This window comes from Gavia stellata, chromosome 1, assembly GCF_030936135.1.
Source record: "Gavia stellata isolate bGavSte3 chromosome 1, bGavSte3.hap2, whole genome shotgun sequence".
NCBI lineage: Eukaryota > Metazoa > Chordata > Aves > Gaviiformes > Gaviidae > Gavia > Gavia stellata.
This window is the reverse complement of record NC_082594.1, coordinates 49,887,272-49,911,335: the sequence shown is the minus strand read 5'-3', so window position 1 is coordinate 49,911,335 and position 24,064 is coordinate 49,887,272.

Below are 24,064 nucleotides of genomic sequence, written 5' to 3'. Positions count from 1 at the left end.
CAGTTCAACTGCTCTAACATGTTTTAGACCTAGATGAGGTAAATTAAAAGAGAATAAGGACAAAATGAGAAAGAGAATCATCCAGTTTATTGGCAGCCCACATCTTGGTTAATAATTATCCTTTGCTTATGGTGTGGGAAAGGGGCAACACCTCAGCAACTTCTTTGCTTTCTGTCTCTATTAGTCAGGTATGAGGAGTAGTTTCGTATTATAGGTCAAGAGAAAGTCAAGAGAATTGGTTTTTTCTCCTTAGCATGATGGTCACAGCTATATTAATTCACCTAAGTAAATTGAAATCATCTAGTAATAAAAAAGGATATGTGTAAGATAGAGTCAGATAAATTAACAAATCATTGTTTCATCAGTTTGACTTATCAAGGTAAATTACCAAATCAAACAGAATTAACTTAAATGAATTTTAACCGGATTCATAGGGTTTTTACCTATTGAATTAGAATTTCTTTATCCTATGCTTTTTAATGGTGACCTAAATCTACACATTTCTTTTTTTTTGTTTGTAATTCCTCTCTTCCACCTTTTATAGAGTTGATTTCTAAACACAAATTTTCATCAGCTTTTTTTATAATGCATAGCAGGAATCACAGATATTGTCCAGAAGAGTGTTTCGGGATCTAACTTCTAGACCTGAGAATGGTTCTTATCAGCCCTTGAAACTGTCAGGTAATTGGAACTCCCACCCAAAATGAGTCATGGACATGGAGGGTTGTGGAAGGAGAGGTGGACTCAGGCCACATTTTTTGTGCTATACCTGGAACCATTTCCCAGTCCCTGGCATTGGTGCTATGGCCAGAATGGATCCAGGTAAATATTTTAGGCAAGATTTGGCAGGCCCCAGATTAGACCTCTGGTGGGTTCTCTTTTCCATAAAGGAAGTCCAGGGATGCACAGAGGTGCAAGCAGGATTCTTTGACCTGCTGCTAGTCTGAGCAATCTGCTATGTCATGTGATAAAATGTTGTCTGTTTTCCTCCTACCCATGCCGTTCCTTCTGGGGGTCCAATAGGGAAGGGCAGCAGGTGTGCCCCCCATGATACAAAGGGCTGTCGTTCCCCCTCTGCCCAGGGATCTATCAGGCTGTGGTCACCAGCTGTTTACCCTCTTTAGCCTTCTTTGTACATATTCTGCATATTGTCATTTGTTTCCCTGGCTTTGAAATCACACAAAACTTCTGAGTGTGACCTTTCTTCTCTGCAGTAGCTGTGAACTCCCATTTCATTTCTTTGTAATCCGGTTGTTTTACGTCTTTTGCAGAGAAGATTTAATAGAAGAAAGCTGCAGTGAGAGCTCATACTGCTTTGAAGTTTTGCTTTAGTAAGATACACATCCCTCATTTATTAGCACAATTTCCAATCATATTGTAAGTAATTAAAGTAAAAACTCCCTTCTCAAAATAAATGAGCACAGTATATTTTGTGTGGAGGCAACCTTGATGGTTAATTGCATTTGCGTCCTTAGTCATTTGCAAAAAAAATCAGTAGTCTGTGATGAGTCTTGTAAATATTACTATGAATTAGAAAATTTTTATTCTTTTGGACTGTTTTGCTAAGGGTAGTCAGAGTTTCATTTTGTTATACTGTCTTTCAACAAGCAATTAGCAAGTTCCATTTCTACACATTTTCAAATGAAACATTATGAAAAACTGAAAAGTATTTTGAAAACATCTCTTGATTACTTTGTTCTGGACTTACATAGCACCAATTTGTAGGAGAATATAAAAATCCAGCCTGATTGCCTTCAGGCACAGAAATAATCTGTGTATAAACAGAGAGCATGTCACAGAGTGAATGTAATTTACTCTCGACTTTAGCAAGCCTTTTCACCTTGTTTCTTGTATTTAAGTTGGTGCATTATAGTCTGGATGGGCAGAAAACTAGACAGATAAAAACTGTTGTGGCTAATGGGTCATGCCTCTGCCTGGAGGCTGGTAACAAGAGTACCGCAGGGGTCTGTACTGGGACGTGTTCTGTTTAACATCTTCACCAGTGACCTGGAAGAGGTGACACTGTGCACTTTCATCAAATTCACAGGTGCCACCAAATTGTGAAGGATGCAGCAGATACGCTGGAGCACAGGGCAGCCATCCAAAGTGACCTTGACAGGCTAGAGGAATGGGGCAACTGGAACCTCATGAAATACAAAAAAGGGCAAATACAAAGTCCTGCCCCTGGGAAGGAAGGAACAAATCCCAGGACACTGGGTTTGTCTAGTTCGGAGAAAAGGAGACTGAGGGATAACCTCATTGCTCTTCCCAGCTTCCTGAGGAGGGAAAGTGGAGAGGGAGGTGGGGATCTCTTCTTCCTGGTATCCAGTGGCAGGATGTCTGGGAATGGCTTAAAGCTGCATGAGGAGAGGTTGAGACTTGATATTAGGAAACATTTCTTTACTGAGAGGGTGGTCAAACACTGGAACAGGCTTCCTAGAAGAGGTGGTTGATGCTCCATGCCCGACCATGTTTTAGAAGCATTTGGGCAATGCCCTTAGTAATATGCTTTAGCTTTTGGTCAGCCCTGAAGTCGTCAGGCAGTTGGACTAGATGATCGATGTAGGTCCCTTTCAACTGGAAACAGGCTATTCTAATGAAGGGTGGGGACTGACTAGCTGGGGAGCATCTTAGGGCCCAGAGGGGCGCTGGGGAAGCAAGTTGAATGTGAACCAGCAGCAGAGATAGCTAACAGTGCCTGGGGCTGCATGACCAGGAGGAGCACAGGCAGTAGGTTCAGGCAAGTGATTATGCCCCCTACCTTTTACTCATCACTTGTCAGACAACAATAGTACTGTGTCCAGTGTTGCATCCCCCAATACAGAAAAGACATTAATAAAATAGGGCGAAGCCAGGGGAGTACCACCAGGATGGTTGGGCTGTAGCACTTCTCCTGTGTAGAGAGGCTGAGGGACCAGGGCTTGATCAGCCTAGAGAAGAGGCTGTGGAGCACCTAACAGCAACCCCCAACATGTATGGAGATGGAGCCAGGCTCTTCACAGTGGTGTGTGGTGGGAGGATGAAAGTTAATGGGCATAAGTTGAAAGAAGGAATTTTAAGCTGGATATAAGGAGAAACATTTTTCCACATGAGGACAGAAGTTTTCAAAACCTGCCTGGACAAGGCCCTGAGCAACCTGGCCTGACCTCAGAGCTACCCTTACTTTGAGCAAGACATTGGACTAGTGATCAACTGAGGTCCCACATGAATTATCCTATGGCCCTATTTTTATCTGGGCAAGAAAAGATGGAATCAGAAAACTTAAGAGCTGTTCAATCCATAATTTCTGTAGGCACTTTTCATAAAGTTCATAACAAGCTATGACTGTCACATCTCACTACACTGAGTATTAGGTTACAAAAAAATAATAACTAAAAAATTAAAGGTCAAACTTTGAATTTCTTCTAAAAACTTCCAATTACATGGACATAATTTGTTCAGATTTTCTTGTGATCCTCAGTGAGTTTGGAAAAACATTAATAGCATCCATGTCTTAGTTCAGCAAGAGCTGGCGTGTCAAAGAAAAGCAAGGAAAAAAGAAAAAAAATTAAAATACTAGTAATGAATGCAAACTTAAAATTATTTATAATACAATGTTAATTATTTTTTTCAGCATGTATTTTATTACACTGGTAGGACTGTAGATATGCCCCTTTCATCTTTAGACTGTTTAGTAGAGGGTTTTTTATTACTTCCCCCATGACCTTAGAAACACATTTTCTGGAAGAAGGGGACTTATATGACCATAGACTTCACACTTCCCTTTGTTTTGCATTTTGCTCATTATTTTCAATAGATCCATTAGATAGTTGATTAATCCTGTAAGAAACAATTTACATGTTCAGCTAAGCAGATATTTTTTCCTCTAACAATGGTGGAAATAAGTAGAAAGAAAAAATTTTTTTCAGATGGCTTACTCCCTCATTCTCCTATCCTTTCCTTCATATGTTGGCCATTATCACTATAGCAACAGCAGCAGGATCAGTCCCATCTATTCTGGGGTACAAATAGTCAAGGAATGTGGTTTTCAGATATTAAGTTTGCTTACTACTCTGTAACCATTCCCTAATTCATTCAGGAAAATGTGGCTGGATTAATGAATCCTGCAGACCATCTTTTAAGACCATATTGTGAATCTTACTGCATTCATAGAATGAATGGGACATTTAAAGATTATCTAGTCCAAACCCCCTGCCATGGCCAGGGACATCTTGCACTAGATCAGATTGCTCAAAGCCCCATCCAGCCTGACCTTGAACACTTCCAATGATGGGACATCCATAATTTCTCTGGGCAACCTGTTCCACACTCGCAGCCCCCATCATAAAAAAATTTCTTCCTTTCTAAACCTACCTTCTTTCAGTTTAAAACCATTACCCCTTGCCCTATCACTACAGGAACTGGTAGTCTTTCTCTGCCTTTCTTATAAGCCCCCTTTAACTATTGAAAAGCCACAAGGTCTCCCTGGAACCTTCTCCTCGCCATGCTGAACAACCCCAAGGAGAGGTGTTTTAGCCCTCTGATCATTTTTGTGGCCCTCCTCTGGACCCGCTATAACAAGTCCATGTCTTTCTTGTACTGGGGACCCCAGAGCTGGATGCAGTACTCCAGGTGGGGTCTCACGAGAGCAGAGTAGAGGGGGAGAATCACCTCCCTTGACCTGCTGGCCATGCTTCTTTTTATGCACCCAGGATACAATTGGCTTTCTGGGCTGCAAGTACACATTGATGGCTCATACCCAATTTTTCATCCAGCAGTACCGCCACATCCTTCTCTGCAGGGCTGTTCTCAACCCATTCATCCCCCAGTCTGTACTGGCACTGGTGATTGCCCAAACCCAGGTGCAGGGCCTTTCACTTGGTCTTGTTGAACTTCATGAAGTTTGCATGGGCCCACTCCTCAAGCTTGTCAAGGTCCATCTGGATGGCATCCCTTTCCTCAAGCTCCTCAAGTGCACCACTCAGCTTGGTGTCATCTGTGTTATGTATTCCTCTGTAACTGAAATTTCTGTATCAGTCTCCATGCTATTAATGTAGTGTAGTTATACTTCCTGAAGCTTTTCAAATTTATCTCTAGATTTAAATAACACAAATTGTTTATATTGAGTCAAAATATGCAGAATTTTTATTCATTTTTTCTGAATCAATAATACCTTCTACAAATAATAACAGCCACACTACCATATGCCATATGTCTGATTGCTATATTTTTGTCATCCTGTTTTGTGTTTCTCATATTTTTCTTTTATTTTCGGATCTATAGCAATACTTTTTATAACTTTTTGCATAGTTTCCTTGTTTCTTTAAAAAAAAAATTGACACAACCCTGCAACGACCTGTTAAAGGGGTTTTGAATGGTCAGATGCATTTTATCATCTGTTTATTCTTCACCCAAAATTCTTATGACATTTGAGTTAAAAACATAAAGTTTTGTCACCTGACACTATGGGGACAGACAAGTTCTTTTGGGGATCCTTGGCAGAACAATGACAGCACTAAGCTGTAGTTACAATTAAATCTTTCTTTTTTAACACAATTTTATGGTTAGCATAGCATAGAATTTTATGATCAGAATAGCATAGTATTTTTATAAGCAGAATCAGGGTAGCACAATTTTATAAGCAGCGTAGCACAGAATTTTATAGGAGAGCTTATCTTACAGTTCCTGATCACCTGGACCCTCCGCAGATCGGGTCAAATCTTAATACTTGGCTTGCCATAACAGTATAATAATCATAATCTAGATGCAATCCATGAAATAGAACATGAGTCATTCGCTCAGTCCTCAGAGGAAGCAGACAATGGTGGTGGGGTCACTGACCACTGGGGGAATCATGGGTTTTGCCATCCAGCAGCAGTTCTGGTCCAAGTCCCACTTAGGACTTGTAACTGCTTGAATTTATAGACACTGCTCTGTGTGCTGTTAAGCTTCCCTGTTCTGTGATGGGGTCATCATCACCTGGTTGGCCGGGTGCCTGGGACCTTCAAGACCAGTAAGGAGGGAAGCAGCAGTTCAGCTAGCCCAGTATTTTGTCTACAGGAATAGCAATGGGAGAGGCCATGAAAAGAGGGCAGAAGAGCTTGGCTGTTTCCTGCAGACCCTTACCATCTCCCCAAATCCACATTAGTTGCACTGGGTTTCTGAGAAGGTACATCCCTTGTTGTTCCTTCTGGTATCTACTGATGGCCTATTGTTAATTAATTTGTCTAATTCCGTTTTGAACCTACTGGTATTGTCTCCTATGACAGCAGGGTCACAGAAGTTCATTACCTGTTCTGCAAAGAGATATTTTCTTTTACATATTTAAAATCTGTTGTCAATTTATTTGCCACATTCATGAGTTTTTAAAGTTTGACTAAATCCCTCATCTTTCTCCTCTCTAAAGTGAATCCTAATTGTTTTAATATCTCATTTTAGTTGCTATTCTCTGTGCCTTTTCTGACTCTACTGTACCCTCCTTGAGATGTAAAGACCAGAACGGTGTAGTTTTTAAGATGTCAACACAAGGTTTTATACAGCAGCAAAATTATGACCTCCATTGTATTCTCTTTGCCTTTCCTGATGATGCCAAGCATTTTGTTAGTTTTTTTTGGCAGATGTTGCACACTGAGCCAACTATTTCAGACTCTAAGCTCCTCTTACCTATAAGTGCTAGCATTTTTACCACTGTGTATATATATAGTTAAGGTAATATTTATTCCCTAAAACCATTACCTTGAGGTCATCTTTTATAATTTCTAAGGCATGTCCAGTTATGCTGATCTTTAGTTTCTGAAATAGTTTGCATGCTTTTTGGGTGAAAAAAAACCAAAGTTGTTGGGGGTTTTTCTATAAGAACGGTTGTACACTTTTGGAGAGTCTCTCCACAACTGATTTAACACATTAAGAAAAGGAATATTTTCCAAAGTTTTCTATTTCTTACAGTGATACAGAGAATTATCCACTTTTATCAAACCATTTCACAATTAGTATCCAGGAACACTCATTACGTTCCCAAATGGTTGCTCCAAAAGTAGGTTTTTTTCTAGGAAACATCCTAAAACCTTTCCTTTACTTCTCTATGCCTAAGAAACCTGTGATCTATGGCTATTTGCTATCTGTTTTTGTCCTTCATGCTTCATCTCCTGGAACAAAATTCTCAGTTATGAAATATGACTTTGAGTTTAAGTAGTTGCTATCCAAGAGATGATGTTGAGAAAGAATACTGAATCTTGCTTCTTCTCTAAGATTGTAATTTGACCTGGAACTCTGCCAAGAGGAAAGGAAAGAAAATTAAAAACTAATCACGTAAATCTAATGAGACTGCTATTTTTTCTTATTTTATTTATTTCCCTTTTTAACCAGTGATCAGGTTAAGTAGTGCTACCAGCATCCTTTTATGCATTACATGTTTTATTCTATTACAAAAGTCTCGAATATATTTTCATTCTTCTGTACATTTGTTCATTTCTGTATATACCTATGTAAGCGGTTGCACAGTTTTACTTCTTGACTTTAAATAACATAGAACAGATTTTGCAAACAAGCAAAAGTATGTTTTTAACAGCGGTATTCTCTTTTTGTTTTTTTCTATTGTCTTATTTGCTTACTTCCTGATCTATTTTTTTGTTTGTTTCAGATTTAAATATGTATTACCACTAAACTTCTTTATAAGCCACATAGCCCATATACCTATTACTGTATCCTAAACTTGTAAGAATGAAGTTTTCTTCAGTAACTAGTGATATACAAACTGATACATACTGTAGAGGTTTACATTCTGTGTTTCTCTACAAACTTACCATGCATATGCAGTTTTTCAGGGAAGACTTCTACCACACTAACTCCAGGAAATCTAGGGATAATAACAGTACAGTTCCACCTGGTACCTATTCAAGAAGGTGCTGCATAGGGTACCTAAATACTATAAATAGAAGTAGCCTTCATGAAACCAGTGACTACTTCTGTTGATGGCCCTGATAACAAATGGCAACAATTTGTTCTCATCCATACTGTTAATGGTTAGCTCCCTCTACAGACAGATCTTGAAAAGAGGCAGATGGAGCAATCCAAAACAGAAACAGGGAATGAGCTAAAAATCAAGTGTGGGCAAAACAAGATCATGGGACTGTCTTGTTTACACTGTCATTCTTAATGTTTATATACTAATACATTTCTGGGTATGGGCACTCCCTGAAGCAATGCTCACATTGATGTTAGCAAAGGCTTGGGACTGTTCCCTTACTTTCACTTCCCTTAATAGAAAGTTCATTTTATCCTTTTGTTTTCCTGTGTAAGGAAAGAGTACACGTTTTTATTTCCTTCTCCTCTCTGCTAAAAGTGTCAGTAAGTCTGTCCTCTGTTGAGTCTCTTGCCTGGTCAAAGACTTCAAAAATGATAATTCTACTCTGCTCCTCAAGCCACTTCTTCCTTAGTAAAAAAGGGGGTTTCCTTGTAGAATTAACTATGGGATAAATGGACTTTTGGAGTGCTAAGTCTTGTTTGAGAGTTTTCTTACAGCCTCAGAGACATTCTCAAATTGTTTCTGAATTATTTTTTTTATTCCTAGCTACTCCAATTAGTTCATCTTCTTTTACATATATACAATTAGTGCACTCTGTTAATGACATTAAATTCTTGACAAATTTTTATGCCTATTACGACTATTTTTGTTTGCTTTTTTTTCCTGTGGTATTTTTGTAAATTGTATATTTTCCAATTTGTCATTTCACTATAAAATTTCTTCACATACTCCCTAACTAGGGATTTTTTCATTACTTTTAGCCCCATGTTTCATCCATTTAACCTCTACCATCTATGTAGCATTTCATCCAGTCTTTGTATACCTGTTTCTGCCACTGCAGTGTCTCATTTATCTGTGTCCAGCTTGAAATGGGAGTATGTGTCCTTTATCTTTTTACACCAATTGCTGCACTTTATAGTGAGGTTTATCTTCTAAGGTTTAAATATATTGTTTTACTCCTATTTTTCCACATTAACTATGTCTCAAAAATAAGTTAAATGCGTGACCTGATGGATGGCATGGAACAGCCCAAATCAGTAGTAGTACAAACTCTTTTACTCTCTAAAACAGGAGAGAGGAAACCGTCTACTGGGAATGATGCCTGGCCATGATCATAATTCATGGACCATATCCAGGGATTTTTGGAGAGACTGCTAGTAATCATAGGCCAAAAGCATACCTGGGGCAATTTTAACAACTAACAATAGAGTTGATTGAATTCCAGTGCCTGGGAATATTTTCTTCCACTATGTAATGGAATAGCATGAACATGGCCATTGTATGCTTTGTATTGATGTTATAATGCGATGCTTTGTTTCTTATTTTGTTTTTTTGGGGATTTTGGGGTTGTGGGGTTTTTTTGTTTCATTTTGTTTTGTTTTGTGGGGTTTTTTTAAATTATTATTAAGATAACAGATATTTCTTAACCTTTTTTGGTAGCCCCAGTATATGTAGCTCCAAAATTTGGTTGATTGATTAGTCTGTAAAGTCTCAATTTTAGTTACACACTGCCTGTTTAACCTTCATGCTGCCTGACCTAAATATTGGCAATTTTTGGTTCTCAATTATGTCCAGAATTTCCATATGCTGTTCATCTTTCATCAGGTGAATAAGTTAAAGTAATTTTCTTCAGTATGTTTTCCAAGGCCCACATTCAGCTTCCCTAACTGTAGGTAGCTAAATGAAATCTAATGTAATTAAGAGCCTAAAATCCCATAATATCTTATTGAGATATAAAACTCTGGAGGATGATACTGTTGCAGTGCTTAAGGCTAAAAAATTCAGAAGATTTCAGGGCAAATTCTTATTATATAAAATAGAAACTTGAAGTTTAAGTAAATGTTAAGAAAAAAACTGTCTTTGAGATATGCCTTGTAAATCTATTGAACATATTGTACAGGTACATGTATAGTAAGGGGGGAAATGAAGCTGACCTATTTAAAGAATAGTCTCTATATCAGGCCTGTGATAGAAGATCTTCTCTTCAAGAGCTGCTCCATTTGACGTCACCTATTCTGCCTTAAGCCAGCCTCAGTAGGGTCCAGTGCAACAAAGCAAAAAATTAGGTCCATGACTATCCTTCCCAATCCATCAGATCATTCCCATTGCTTTCAATTGTCTCACATCTTTGATAAAGTATGTAAATTTTTGTCACAATCCTGAAAAATAGCAAGTCCGATCCTCTTAGATGGCTTTTCTAGGAAGAGAGAATGGGCCATCTTCCTCACCTCTGCTCACGCACTGTAAAACTGGAAAAGAATAAGGCAGTTCAGCTAAGAGAGATGTCAGTGCAGGAGGTTCACTGTGATGTTGGGCAAAGTCCTTAGCCCAGAATTTGTCTGGGTTCTATACCAAGCACTCAGTTGTCTTAAAGGAACAGAAAAAACCATATAACTAAGGAGTCTGGGTTGTTTTCATCTACTTAATATGCACATAATTTTAAAGAGGTAATGTGTAACTAATCAAATCAAATAATCTGTTACAGATAATATCCTTGGGAATTCAGCAATCAAGACCACTTTTAAACTACCGCTGAGATTATCAGTGCCAGTAATTTCATTATACATACCTAATAAGTGCTTCATAAAAAGTGTAGAATTCCAATAGAACTCTTAGGTAGCTAAGATAATATTTTAGTGGTAAGAGCACATGCTGGGAAAAATAGTTTTTGTTTAACATGTGAGTATTTCTATAAAGTCAAACGGAAGATAAGACACAGCAAAGAAAGAAGTGGAAGATACACACAGAAGATAAACTTGAGGTTTCTGGCTAGTAAAATGAAAGTTGGGTTTGCTGCTAATATATATTTATTTTTATATATATAGTGTATATATATGTTGTAGCACATAAACATTCATATGACCTATTTGATGAGTAGAAGAGACTGCTAACTGTGTTCCAGCCACACTACGTTCTGGCTGATCGCTTAAAGTAATAGCTTAACAGATCATCTGTAGAGAGAGCACCATGCCCATCATTTATCCTTAGAAAAAAATGAAATTAAGTAAAAAGATATAACTTAGAGAAAGGCAGGCTTCATCCCTGAAAGAAATATGCCTCTCCTTGTTAGGTGTGATACTTTTCGGATACACCAGCCTGTATCAGAAAGCAACCACCACAAAAAATCTGAAAAAAAAAGCCCCACTATTGTGTTCCCTTATTTTATGCTTTTAAGAAAAAAAAAAGAAGGAAAAATGTAAGTTAAGCATAATGTAATAACAGCAGTAAAAGAAAAGTAGTTAAAAGAGAAAAAGATTCTGAAATTTATTTTTGCAAGAGACATGGAGCTTCATAACAGCTGCAGTTGCTATAACAAAGGATTGCAACAAATGAACAATGCCTTCGCTGTGTTTTTCTCCTACTGAATACAGAAGTGTCAGAAAGCTTGAAAGAGCATTTAGCAAGTCTTAACAATTTAGCAACTTTTTAAAAAATATCTGGCAGAAGCAAGTAAATCTTTGTGGTATGGTTGCTTTGTGCTTGCTGCTAAAAGCAGCATATCAAGGGGTACAAGGGCACTGTAAATAACATGGAGGAGAAGTCTAGCTCTCAATTATAGCATTCAGCTACATTTTAAGTATTGTAACTGGTTCTGAAAGAGACAAGTGTGACACATCTTAAGGTGCTGCTGCTCTTCTGCCAAATGCAAGGGAAGTGGAATGAACAAGAAAAAACAACAGCAAAAAGTGCTATTCAAATTCTTTTTTGTCATCCTCTGGAATATTTTCCAGCATTATAGCAAAATAAAAGTGTTTAAGTAGTTCTAAGCTGAGAATTGCTTCAAAATTATTTATTATAAATAAAGACTAAGGAATTTGAATATATCTAGACATATGTTACTGAAAAAATATGATTGCTTAATTTATTCCTTTGGGTACCTGGACCTTATTTTCAACGCATTGATTCTTCTGATTGAACTAGTGGAACAATATTTTTAAAGATTCAAAATTGCATTCTTTTATCACGAAGTTATCATCCTTTTTGTCCAGTCCTTTAGTGTTTAGCCTAGCTACCAACTTCTTACTTACTATTTTACCACTGTGGACAGAATTTCTACCTACAGTTTTGGGAATCAAACAAGAATGAGTCTGGAAATGCAAGAAGTTGAATTTTAGTACTACGACTAAAATTAATTTCTGGCAGAAAAGGATAGAAAATTTTTTTTTGTGTTTATACACATCTAAAAGTACATGTGCATGTATTTGCAAACATTTTATAGATATAAAACCACATACTAAATGTATATTTTTATTTATTACCCTGTAGGCCTTTCATAGGAGCTGCACTAGTAGAATACACTGTGAAAACAGGAGGTGATTTTCAGTTATACTAAGTAATACTGTTATACCAACCGTACTTCCAGAAGATATAAAATGGTGTAAACTTGTCTTGTCAGGTTGGGGCTAAATGTCACCAGTATAAATGAGAATCAGACATATCAGGCCCCAAAGTTTCTGTGCAAATTTGTATAGAAGGTCAGGCTAGATTATTACGAAGGAAGAAACTAAAGAAAACAAAAAGCCTATCTTTAAAATGAACCTGTTGTCTGAAGACTGTCAACTAACCATCTGATGTTTGAAGGGGGGTTACAAGACCCAGAGTAAGAGAGATTGTTCAAATTCTTTCCTCAATGCCTTTAGCTGGGAAGGATTTTGCTTACTTAGTGTCGTGGTTTAAGCCCAGCCGGACTAATCACCACACAGCTGCTCACTCACTCCCCTTCCTCAGCTGGACAGGAGAGAGAAAATATGAGGAAAAGGCTCGTAGGTCGAGATAAGGACATAGGGAGATCACTCACCAATTACCATCATGGGCAAAACAGACTTGACTTGGGGAAATTGTTTAATTTATTATCACTCAAAAACAGAGTAGGATAATGAGAAGTAAAACCAAATCTTAAAAAAAACCACAACACCTTCCCCCCACCCCTCCCTTCTTCCTGGGCTCAACTTCACTCCTGAACCTCTTCCCCCCCGAGCGGCGCAGGGGGACGGGGAATGGGGGTTGAGGTCAGTTCATCACATGTTGTTTCTGCCGCTCCTTCCTCCTCACACTCTTCCCCTGCTCCAGCGTGGGGTCCCTCCCACAGGAGACAGTTCTCCACGAACTTCTCCAACGTGGGTTCTTCCCACGGGCTGCAGTTCTTCACGAACTACTCCAGCATGGGTCCATTCCACGGGGTGCAGTCCTTCAGGAACAGACTGCTCCAGCGTGGGTCCCCTGCGGGATCGCAAGTCCTGCCAGCAAACCTGCTCCAGCGTGGGCTCCTCTCTCCATGGGTCCACAGGTCCTGCCAGGAAACTGCTCCAGCATGGGCTTCCCACAGGATCACAGCCTCCTTCGGGCATCCACCTGCTCCAGCGTGGGGTCCTCCATGGGCTGCAGGTGGATGTCTGCTCCACCATTAACCTCCATGGGCTGCCGGGGGACAGCCTGCCTCACCATGGTCTTCACCATGGGCTGCAGGGGAATCTCTGCTCCAGCACCTGGAGCACTTCCTCCCCCTCCTTCTTCACTGACCTTGGTGTCTGCAGAGTTGTTTCTCTCACATATTCTCACTCCTCTCTTCTCTGGCTGCTGCTTCCCGGTTTTTCCCCCCTCTTCTTAAATATGTTATCACAGAGGCGCTACCACTGTTGCTGATTAGCTCAGCCTTAGCCAGTGGTAGATCCGTCTTGGAGTCGGCTGGCATTGGCTCTATCAGACATAGGAGAAGCTTCTAGCAGCTTCTCACAGAAGCCACCCCTGTAGCCCCCCCTGCTACCAAAGCGCTGCCACGCAAACCCAATACACTTAGTTTAGTCCCTTGGAAATCTTACAGCACATCCAAGTACATTGGGATATAGGCAGTTGGAAGAAAATTCACTATTAGCAACAGATACTAAATTCTGACAAAATTTTATTAACAAATTAATTCGTAATTATTCATTTGTACTCACTGCTAACCAATTACATTTGGTGCTTTGCTGACAAATCACAAATATCTTTCCGGTTATAAAGGATTCCAGAGAGAAAACTGTGCCTGTGGTCTCCAGAGCTCTACAAACCCCAGCAAACATAAGATCTTGGATCTGTGATGAACTGACCTATTAAGAGGAAACATCAACATGATGCAGAACCCCAGAACAAATAAAAAAATATCGAGGTCTAAAGCAGCAAGTTTTGTGGTTTTGTGGAGACTTCTTATACAAAGCGAAAAAAAAAAAAAAAACAACCAAAAAACAGGACTTTTAAAGTTCACTTTATATTCTGGCCTATATTTTATAATTTTCACAGGTTCTGCACAGTCCAAAGAAATGGAACTGAACACTGGGTTACTAAGCTATCGGGCAAGAGGAATGTAGCTGTTGATCAGTTTCTCTATTAACAGAAAAGTTTCTCATAATCACAGATGGCTGGACAATTCTTAGAATTTGGCAGGGGGTACTTAAAAAATAAGCATAGGATTTGCCTAACTCACTGGTCTGCCATTTCTGATTTATTGCCTCGGGCAATGGAAATTTCTTGATTCCTCAAAGCAAGAATAAAAAAGAAATTAATATGATGTACCTACACAAATCAGCAACATTGTACCCACTATTGCCCTCTTGGATGAGTGGTTTTATATAAAGAACGGTAATTTATTACTGCACTTTGAGCAGGCTGTTATTATCAGCTGCCAAAGTACCAGCAGATTACAGTTCCTTCTTTTGTCTCCCCTGGGAGATCAGCAGAGCTGTTGCACAAATGCAGAGCCAGCAGTAAAGTGGGGATAATCTAACTCTGAATACGAAACATGCAGGGAATATTTGTAAAGATCTATGCTTGTCCTCTTGGCTGCATTTTTAAATTAAGAAGTTGGTTGTGGTAGATATATGTAAGTGCATCAGCCTATTTCTGCTAAATATTGAGGAATGTGACTTCTGTGATTTCAGGCAGAAGTGGCTACTGCAGTCACTTTATTTGTTCTCCCCACATGTCTGATCTCTTACAACACTCATTCATCACCATCATGAGGATGCAGCTTGGATCCAGGACCTTTCTTGAGTAACCAGCACGGAAGCAGAAAGGAACATTTCGTACCACAGAAAACCTGAGATACAGGATTAAAATGAAATTTAGGATTTAAAATAATAGTGGTTAGAGTTGCAGCAATTCTGGAGTATATGACTGATGGTAACTACATCACCTGCAATCACTGTGGTAATAAGTGACGGTTTTCTGCACTGTGGCTATAAACAGCAGAAAATCCTCTTACCCTGTGAAGCAAGAAAACATGGCTCCTGTAGCAACTGCTGTTTACTGGGAAAAATCAGAGTATGGCATTAGCTCTACTGAAACAGTTTGATTATGCTTTGGTGAGAATCAGAACAGTCTGTGTCTTTTGCTGGCCAGAGACCTGCAAATGTGAAGAGCCAGTGCTCACTTGCATGCACGTAATATGAGATTTAGAAATGTGGAGTGATGAGTACTATGAGTTGAAATCATAGAAGTTACTATTTCTAACATCTGCACAAATTTCATCTCATTACAACATGAGTTTTGAGGATTACAAATTAAATATTTAATTGGAATATTAATTTTTTTAAGTTATTGATGAGTTAGTTTGCCTGAAATGGTAATTATCTGCAATGTGGGAGTAAAATTAGGTCTCTTAGTCACTTTCAAAGTTATTGAACTTAGTTAAATTGTTGTCAATAAGTATTTAATGTATAACTTTTTTGCTTGTTTCTATGAGAACATTTTATGTTTCATACATCTATAAGAAAAAAGAGTCAATGGGGTATCCATTAATATTTTGATTGGGTTTACTGCCTTAGTACTAGGCATTCAAGTTTCTGAGTAAAGTTAGAAATATTCTAAGTATTTTTTAAGAAGCCTAGTAGCAACTTAGCCTGCCAATATTATATCGAGATTAAAGATTCTAAACCAGTTTTCAACAGTAAAGATTAATATATCTACTAATATATTTATTTAGTTATTTAGTTATTGTATTTATACATACAAATTTTTATAAATGCTTATATATACTTACATAAAATTATATATATTTGTATATAATTATATGAAGCTTTTTTCATTTTAATAATAGCACATTTCCGCTTTCAAGTAGATGTGAAAATAAACAAGACTCTGCTGTCCTGTGTCTACATTGCACTTTGGAGTGGAAAATCACTTTTTTAAGAAGTTCAATTTCAAAATACAGTTGAATAAGTACATTACTGAATGCTTTTCTCATCTTAGGCAAAGAACATTTGCTGATTATCAGGGTTTCTTGTAGCACCCATGGCACTAAAAAAATAATACAGAAGTCTCTGTCTTTTAGAATCTTTAAGAACTAGTGGCAGGTTTATCAAATGGTAGAGTCTTGGAAAGGAAATATGAGAGCCTTCCCAGCCATAAACACAATGTACATGGGCTGGCTGGACCAATAAAGAAAAAACAGTACACTTTCCTTCTATAACCCTCCATCTCTACTACACTTCAGTCAGGCACATCACAACACATAACACATCACATCACCATGCACAAACTCTGCAAGCGAGACATGCATAACTTAAAAGTACATCATGCTCATTTATTGACTAATACAAACATTATATATATAAAACTAATCAGATACTAGGTTAAGCATTAATGTCGTCAGCACCCTTAATAAAACACTGATGAGTCTTTGCTAGCCAGGAAAGTATCAGCCAGGGGGGAAAAGGTTGGCCTCTGTTGCTTCTTGCAATAGGCTGATCCTTGATGTTACTGAGTTGCTGTTTTCTGCTTCAATGTCTTTTTGTTTGTTTGCTTTTTGCTTGTTTGTTTGTTTCTTTGGGGTTGGTTGGTTTGTTGGTTTGGGTGGGGTTTCTTTTGGGGGGTGGAGCTTTCAGTTTTTATGACCTTTCATATCAGTGTTTTCCCCCCGGAAATTCTGAGCTGCTAAAGATTCATGTCTCAACAGTATTCTCTCTCTCTGTAGTTCTATTTTCCTTATCTTGTATGACTCCAGTCTACAGACTTTTTCACAACTTAGCAAATTTTTCAGAATTTTGAGGCAAAGTTAAGCAGTTAAGGTATGTCAAAACTAGCCTTGGATCATAGACAGCAAGCTTGTAGGAGAATTTCACTATGGAATGCATCTTGTAAAAATACTCAGTGAATTCCAGTAAAAATTAATGTAATAGTCCTACTCAAGGATATCCAAGGTCTTTTTGTCACTGTGTATCTCATACGTTAGGTATAGTTCATTTTCTTGAGAGAAATTTGATCTTAGAAGGTGCTCAGTCTGATTTCTTTCCTTCTTTCCTCCTTCCTTCCTTCCTTCTTTTCTCTCTTTCTTTCCTTCTTTCCTCTCTTTCTTTCCTTCTTTTCTCTCTTTCTCTCTTTCTTATTAGTTACCAGGACAGCTTCAGAAAACCTACTATGGAGAACATTTGTAGAAAAGAAATAGCTAATCACAATTTAATCACATTGATTGCAACAAATCACTTTCCCCCCCCCACAGTTTCACACAACTCAAAACTGGGATTCAGTCCATGATTTCTTTGCTTGTAAAGCAGAAGTATCTAATTGAAGAGGATAATTGATAAAAGATAGTTTTCACTCTAACAAAATTAGTCTTGCTAGTGCATTTCAATATTTTCAGAAAATCAAGTTATCTTTTCCAAGCTGTTTGATTAACCCCTACCTTTTTTTTGGGAAAAAATGCAGGTTTATATGATGATTGGTTTTAAAGATAATTTCTTTGGTAATATTTTCTTTGAAACTACTCAGATTGCATAGGTAAGTCCTTGGGGAGAATTGACAAATGCTGCAGATAAACATTGTGAAGTGCTTAAGTAATACTGAAAGTTACACAGGGTATATACAGTAATAAAATAAGAAAAGGTGTTAAATATCTGAATGGAGAAGAATAAAGGAAGTATGAAACATAAGTTCAGGTGTTTAAATTTCAGTGCTACTTAGAATGAAAGTAATGATTTCCAGGAAAACCACATTTCTTATAGAAATAGAGCCATGCTTCTCAAACACTGATCAATATAAGCAGAATTTGTGACACATGTGAATATCTGCCCCATGAATACTAAAAATAGGTCTCTGCTATTAGAATGATCTGTGAGGGAAAAATAAAATAAAATAAAATAAAATAAAATAAAATAAAATAAAATAAAATAAAATAAAATAAAAAAATAAATAAAATAAAATAAAATAAAATAAAATAAAATAAAATAAAATAAAATTACTCTTAATTGCCTATTTGAAAGTAAGCCACATGACTCTTTCCAAGAGTTTTCCTGGGAAAACTGAAAAAAATTAAGTTTTAAATTGATCTCTCTCTCTTTGTTGTTGTTTGGGTGCATATCTTCAAAGAGACATAGCCTAGAAATATGAGAAGTCTTTTTTACCTTCAGGGAAGAATCACATCTCAAGTTTTGAGGATTTTGAGAGAGAGAGAGAGAAGGAGTAGATCTGTAGCTGAGACATCAATAGAAGCATTAAAATAACATAAATGCCACACTAAGATTGATGAAGAATATATTCCTCTACTCAGGATGTAAGTAGTAAGGTAAAAGTGGTATCATTCTGCTTGAAGAAAAACACAGGAATTTTCTTCTTTTTTTTTCTGTTAGAAGCTTCAGTATAGATTCTGGCTGGAATGAACAGTGTCATTAACCAAAAGATCATGCAGATGCTGAAAGAGATATTGTTTACAGCATCAGTGACACAACTCTTCCGCTCCTGCTCAGTACTGGCAGAAGAAGAGGATCAGTTTTTCCTTCCAGATTTTTTTTTAAATACAGTTATTGTCACAAGATATTTTTTGTTGAGGTACGGGCAATTAGCCTTTCCGTTGTTTTGAGAATTTACACATGATTATTCAAATTATTAATACCCCTTATTTCTACACATGAAGACAAAGTCATATTTTTTAACAGTGTTAAAATATTGAAATATTGCAGATCCTTAATATTATTCTGTCTGACAGATTCTTGGCTTCTGTTTCTTAAAGATTCACACATTAAATATAATTTTGTTTTGATGATCTGAGGCTACTTTACCCATTAATTAAAAAAAAAAAAAGATCATGAAAAAGCCTTTCAAACTTGGGTTTCCAAACATACAACCTAATGAAGGAGCCTGATTTTGAAAACTGCATTTGAAAATTGGAATCTACAATTCTTGCCTTCTTTCTTTCTATTTGGGACCTTGCCAAACTAAGAACAGAAGACATTAAAAAAGGTACACCAAAATCCATTTCTGGAGCACTTACGTCAGAATGCTTTCTTCTGCCATAGTCTTGAAAAAATAAAATTCCTGTTGACCTGCCTCCTGTATTTCTAATCACTGTTAAGGAATGTACTGAAGTGTTTTGGGGAATCAGAGGATAATAGGCTTAGCAAAGGGGATTACCCATAAGATCAAAAACATTATAAAATGTAGAGATGGTGTATGCCTTTTCTGTTCTGCTGAACCAGTGTTTCAGTATGTCTGTTCTGTTGCTGGCACAGACCAGTAACGTAATCAGAAACAGTTTTTGAAAATTTGAAGCATCACTCACTCCAGCTTTGATCATCAATAGGTATATTTATGTAATAAAATTTTTACTGAATTTGTATTTTTGTATAATCGTTTAGTGTGATTTATATTTATACACTTCAAAATGAAGATGCTACAAAATAGTACGCATAACTTTTAATTCTCCTCAAATGTTTCCATTAGGCAAGGAGACATTATAAGCCCTGAATCAGTTATATCATTAAAAATATTCTCTGGACTTTAAACTTTACTTGCGCAGAATAGACAATGTGTCTTGCCTAGAGTGATTAAAATGCTCTCTCAAGTTACTTTAGAAATTCAGTTATTGAAAAATTACATCGATTTATGAAATATGTCTATTTTTTAGCAGAACCTTTTATTTAAAACCTTAATTTTAGTGTCAATTTCAAATGGTATTAAAAAGACTGTGAAACATCAAAAAAATGTAATGATGAGAAGGTTTATGTATGAGAAAACCAAGTTATAGTACATTAAAAAATTCCAAAACTACCATTAGGAACTTGTTCTTGCATGAACCCTGTGTATAGTATTTGCTTGTACAAGTTCCAGTGTTCCAGTGTTTTTACTTCACAGTTTATTAAGGTCATTAATCTTTTATAGCTATCACCCAGGCATGAAGTAAGGTAAAAAAAGGGATTTCAATAAATGCAACTATAGCTTAAACAAAATACTGCTGAAAACAGTGTGATTCTTTCTACTGATTTCAATAGTCTTAGGAACAGACCATAACCAATACTTAAGTGTAATGATTTGTCCTAGTTTTGTTCTAATGGAAGTTGAAAGATTAAATTAAAATAATTCTAGTCCAAAATATGTAATAAACTTTATATTGGAATTAAATAAGTTCAATTAAATCACTTCTGCCTGAGTTAGGTCTACTAAGTCTTTTGTTACCAGGTTTATTGCAGGGAAAAGCATCTCAACTCACATGCTTTAACTCAAATCAGGACAGATGCAGTTTTTTCATCTGTCCGTCATGACGTATAATTAGCTGGTAATCAATGAACCATACATTCAAGATTACTATCAGCAATCCAATAGATAAAACACAATCCTAGACACTTACAGAAAGTTAATATATGCCTACACTTTTCTGAACACCCTTCAACATTGAACAGCCTTCAATAACTAATCCCAAAATATTCTATTCTCCCCTTGCCCCCTCCTTGTCCCCCATGCTTTGTGGATGCACCCATATCTATCTCTGCATAGAAATTGGCATCATAAACCCCAGAGGTGAAGAGGTTACTGAAAACAGAGTTCCTGCTCATGCCTCCTGTGTTTCTGAAGACTGGACTCAGCTACTTGTTGTACTAGTTCAGGGGTATGAAGAACTTTGATTTAGGTTCAGCCTACAATAGGATTAAACAAAATGACACATTTCCCACAAAATGCAGAACATGTTTTCCACAAGTAGTATTGATTATTTTAGCAAGTGCATATAACCTGGAAGTACACAGTCAATGCACTTTAAAGTTTAAATTAAAGTTTAAATATATTTCAACTTCACTATGAACAAAGTGTCAGACTGTGTGTGTAGCAGTTTCTGAGAAGCAAATTGTTCACAAATACATGGAAATGGAGTAGATATTGAAGAAAGAGTAAAAGCTTTCCTAGTATTAACATGAAAAATAAAAATGAAAAATATGCTTTTCCTGTGTCCTTTGACCCGTTTTATGCAGCCAAAGTAAGTATAAAATCTTTTCTTGACATAAAAATTCTGTTATTAAATTTACATAAATAATTATTTATAATATGAGTCATAAAGCAGGTGCTCATAACAGTTTGAGAAATCTCTTTTTTTTCTTGAATACTTATGAAAATAAATATTAGAGTTGATTCCTGCAGAAATGTATTGGGTTTGCATGGAAAGGTTTTGATAGCAGTGGGGGGGGCTACAGGGGTGGCTTCTGTGAGAAGCTGCTAGAAACTTCCCCTATGTCTGATAGAGCCAATGCCAGCCAGCTCCAAGACAGACCTGCCGCTGGCCAAGGCTGAGCCAATCAATGACGGTGGTACCGCCTTTGTGATCACATATTTAAGAAGGGGGGAAAAAACCCCTGTGCAACAGCAGTCAGAAGGGAGGAGTGAGGATATGTGAGAGAAACAACTCTGCAGACACCAAGGTCAGTGAAGAAGGAGGGGGAGGAGAGGTTCCAGGCAGAGCAGAGATTCCCCTGCAGCCCGTGGTGAAGACCATGGTGAGGCAGGTTGTCCCCCTGCAGCCCATGGAGGTTAATGGTGGAGCAGATATCCACCTGCAGCCCATGGAGGACCCCACACTGGAGCAGGCTCCTGGTAGGACCTGTGGACCCATGGAGAGAGGAGCCCACACTGGAGCAGGTTTGCTGGAAGGGCTTGTGACCCCATGAAGGGACCCACGCTGGAGCAGTCTGTTCCTGAAGGACTGAAGCCTGTGGAAAGGGACCCACGCTGGGGCAATTTGTGAAGAGCTGCAGCCCATGGGAAGGACTCATGCTAGAGATTCATGGCAGACTGTCTCCCGTGGGAGGGACCCCATGCTGGAGCAGGGGAAGAGTGTGAGGAGTCCTCTTCCTGAGGAGGAAAGAGAAGATGAGACAATGCGTGATGAACTGACCACAACCCCCATTCCCTGTCCCCCTGTGTTGCTCCAGGGTAGAGGTAGAGGAAATCAGGAGCAAAGTTGAGCCCAAGAAGAAGGGAGGGTTGTTTTAAGATTTCATTTTTATTTCTCATTACCCTGCTCTGATTTGATTGGTAATGAATTAAATTAATTTCCCCAAGTTGAGTCTGTTTTGCCTGTGATGGTAATGGGTGAGTGATCTTTCCCTGTCCTTATCTTGACCCATGAGCCTTTCATTATCTTTTCTCTCCCCTGTCCAGCTGTGGACACCTGGCATCCAGCCAGGGTCAAACCACCACAAGAAATTATAATGTTTGCATATATTTCTAATATAGATAATATCTATCATCTATTTTTAGAATCATGAAAAGATTTAGTTGAAAGAGTTATGTAATAGAAACCGACAACTCAGGCACAGGTTATAAAAATTAAAACCTTCAGGTGATTTTGGAGGGAGAAAAGAGCAGAAGACATAGGAAAGGAAAAAGAAAAAAAAGAAAGGGAACACTTCACAGGACTTTACTGTGTGCACCTTCAAATAAACTGTAGTAAGGTATATGGTTCTATCAATTTTTGGTTACTCCATTGCTGAATAGTTGTTAGAGTAGTATAACGAATCCTGTGCTATTGGTGCATTTTTATACACCTAAGGTTTTAATAAATAGTATTTTGGCAATCATTAAGTTTTAAAATATCCACTTTCCTGTAGAAAACCTCATGGTTTCTATCCATAAAAGCTGCCTTGATTTCAAATGTGTGAGGTCTGAACAGCTACAAAACCAAACTAAGATACCTTCTCAGGTGTTTTATGCATCAAAATGTTACAATTTTGAGATTAGGGATGGATGAGTGCTACACTATGAATTCTCTTTTTCAAATGGCATTAAGCCAACTACTTTTTAGATCACAGGACCATAGAAGAGTATAGTCTGAAATCATGAATCTTTATTTTCAGGTAGATAGATGCAGCTGTGCTGTCCTAACTCAAACCTAAGCAAAGGCAATGTATTATTGACACCTCAGAGCAGTTTTGTAAATAATAAACAGCACCATCACTTATGAATGTACATCCAGATATTCTCTGGGACAGGAATTTATTTGAATTATTTTGTATGTTTTCTATGCAGATTGCTCAATTTATTTTATTATAAATATATTAATTTATTGCAATATTTATCAAATTATTTATTTACTATGTAATTATTAATTAAATAGGACATCAAATTAATTCAAGTATAGTATTTACTCAGTTATTTACTTAAATATTATTTATATTTACTAGTTGAATATGGCTATAGTCAATTATTTCGAATATAACAGCTGAGCATCATGAAAGGCTTTAGGAGTAGCAGAAAGCAGGTAGTACAGCAACAACTTCTACCCAACTTCTGGCAGAGCAGGAAGCCTCTCCCATATACATACACCATGTCTGCCATATGGTTTCAGACACTGTTTTATGGTAGGGAGCCTCCATTTTCTACGATGTCATGCCCCATGTGTTTTCCTGCTGACCTGTAATTGCCTAGCAGGACCAGCCACCCTTACCAGTGTACCCAGAATGATATCAGAAAAGGATGCACAAATTCTTTTGTAAGACCTAATTAAATGAATCATTGAAGTTTAAATGTGAATAGAAAGTAATTAATCAAAAGTAAAAGGCAGGTTCAGAGTCCCCCACTCTACAAGGCTGCAGAACGAGCCCTGACATATCAGGGGTGGGGATGAACTTTGAGAGGGTGGAGAGGTATCAAAAGGGGGGTGGGGGGCAAAAGACAGGTTAGAACATGCCCAAAAGCTATGGACCCCACCTAGGAGGCCCACTAAGGAGCCCTCCAGTGCAATCCCTGACACATGTAAAGAAGAGACTAGTCCTGTAAGCTGGACTGAGAGGTCCCTGCATCTGGCTGCAGCCAGACAGGATGTCCATGCAG